A 2,722-nucleotide genomic window follows, 5' to 3' on the forward strand; every position below is an offset into this window, starting at 1 on the left:
GTTTGTGGTAGTCCTCCATGGGGCCAGAGGAGAGGCGATGAGGCTCGCGCGGCAGCGGCTGCTGGGGCCGAACAGGGACGGCGGCGCTCCGCGAGGGCTGTGAGCAGCGCGCCTCAGGCGGGGCCGTGTGGTGAGGGCGGGGAGAAAGAGAGGGCCGGGCCGCCCCGCCTCCCCGCGCCGGCACAGCGCCCCCTGCCGGCCGTGCGCAGGCGCAGTGTGAGCCATTTCTCGCTCCCGTCTGCGAGAAGGCGGGAAGCGGCGGCTCTTCATAGCTGCGGGCGGTAGGCCGCGTGTCTACAAGCCACCTCTCAGCGCTCGCGGGGACCAACTCAAGCTTTTCCATCGTTCGATCCCTGTTAGACAAAGTTATTCCAAGCCTGTCCTCGCTTGGAAAAGAATATCATGCATCAAGTGTGATCTTCTACAGACAGAAGAAACTGTAGCAGAACTGCTATTTGCTATTTCTTTTCAAGAAAGAATTCACAATTCTGTAATACACACCCAAAAATCAGACCATTCCACTTTTGAGAAATACGGACTTCAGCTTAAAATACCAATTTCACCAGCCATCGATCAGAAAATACATTGTCTCTAGCACTTCCGAACAGGAGGACGCTAAAATAATTAAAGCTGCAGCCTTAACTGGGCACATTGAATATTACATACTTGTTCAAGAAAGCTCTGGAAATATTAGAAGTCACAATCTGAGGAAAAAGAAAAAGTTTTAAAACCAAACCAAACCAAAAAAAAAAAGCACTGCACACTCAAGAAATCCATATTTGTGCTCCATGTTTTCCAGGGACTTCAGCACTGCTTTCAGTGGTAGTTTGGCTCAGAAGCTGCTCAGAAGCTGTATGACAGTGTTTGAAAAGGTAATATGTTTGAAACTACGTTTTAGATATAAACAGTTACACCATGGATATAATGATGTTTTCTCCTTTAGGTAGGCATTACTTTTCTATTTAAGAAAACAGCACCTTTGTTTTCAAGACTCCATGTTTCAGCAAAAAGGAAACCACCTGTGTTTGTAATGTAGCTGTGCTGGTTTGGCAATGTCAGCTGGTCAGTAGCACCTGGAACTGATCAAGGGAAGGTAAAATATTCTTCCATAAACAAAGCGGTTTATTGTTTTCAATTTTTTTGTTGCTATTCTGTTACAAAAAAGAAAAAAAGACCCTTCAGAAGAGGTACTAAATTGGGAATAGGTTATGTGCCAGGAAGAAGAAAGAAATAGAACCAAACCTGACAGTAGCAAAGTGCAGAGTTCATTTTAGACAGCACTAGGTAAAGTTTAGCTGATGTGACTGCCACTTGCTTTGTTCTAATTTATATCCTACTTCAAAATATATTGCTTTATTTTCTTCTTGTAGAACCAGTTATCCAAATCTCTTACATTCAGTAAGATACTTTGAAGTGATATAGACAATAAAACTGGCATGTGGAAGTGTCTCATGAGAGTCAAGTTCAGCCTGATTTAAATTTAATAACTAAAAATGCAGTCTGCATTGCCAAGTGCTTCCAATGACAGAGCAAGGCCCATTAGAGAAGAACACTATGAACTTAATTCGTTAATGCATTTCAGGAGTCGTGCAAACCTGCTCTTGTTTCAGTGTACAGAAATTCTTATCATACGCTCTGTAACTTGCCACTTCTGAACTGCAGTCTGGAAATTAAACAATACTTGGTAGCTAATCACTATTGTATGGGAAACCATAGCAAAGAGATACTAGCTGAGGAGGCACAGAAGAATGATTGCCAAACATGGTGGAGGCAGACAACTGCCATTCTTTACAGCAGTTTTCCCCACAATATTCCTGCTAAAATCTACTTTCATTCAGCAGTAGACTTCTGTCCTCCTGGAGCTATGGAACCCAAAGGAACAGGGTTAGCAGGGAGACCAACAAAGCTCTTAGAAGTATTAGAGTAGCATCTACCAAATAATTACTGGTTTAGGGCTCATTCTGTTCAAATTATAAACCCTACCTTAACTATTGGAGAAGTGACTGTAAGTTCAAACCCAGATAACTTGTAAAGCTCCATTAAGAGAACCTTAATCTAATGTTATACTTGCTATGTACCAGCGAGTATCTTGCTAGAGATCTGCCTGTGCCATAGGCTCCAACAGGCCTAAGATTAACCTTATCTTGCTATAGAGCAAAGATCACCAAACTCTGAGCAAATTACATAGCTCTTCCTGTACACATCCTTGCAACCTATCCACTAACTCTTTCTCAAGGCAGCAACACTAATGACTCTCTCCAGCCATGCAGTCCAAAGATAAGTCTAAATTCACTTGAGCCAGTATACTCCTGCAGTAAATCTCCTGATAACCCCTACTTACTGTGCTTTGGCTTACTCTGCAGAACAGCCTCCATAACAGGATTCCTTTCAAATAAAATGAAATAGAAGATTTAGTCTGAGAAAGCAGCTAGTACACCTAGGTCATTAATGAATAATCTGTCCAACAGGACCAACAAGAGCTAGTTTGGAGCATTATTCAAAAACACACCTTATAGGTGTTGAGTCCTCAGCTCTGTCTTGTCTCTTATAGATCTGCTGATGTAGATGAAACCACAGCACCAAGTTACTAGCACTAGCAGTAGTACTAGGTTGAACTCTGCACAATACTTACTAATTCAGACTAGTTAAAGTATTGGCTGTCCTATGGAAGCAAATGACAAATTTTCTGTCACATCTGCTGTTAAACACTGCTCTTCAGACA

This window comes from Meleagris gallopavo, chromosome 14, assembly GCF_000146605.3.
Source record: "Meleagris gallopavo isolate NT-WF06-2002-E0010 breed Aviagen turkey brand Nicholas breeding stock chromosome 14, Turkey_5.1, whole genome shotgun sequence".
NCBI classification, from domain to species: Eukaryota; Metazoa; Chordata; class Aves; order Galliformes; family Phasianidae; genus Meleagris; species Meleagris gallopavo.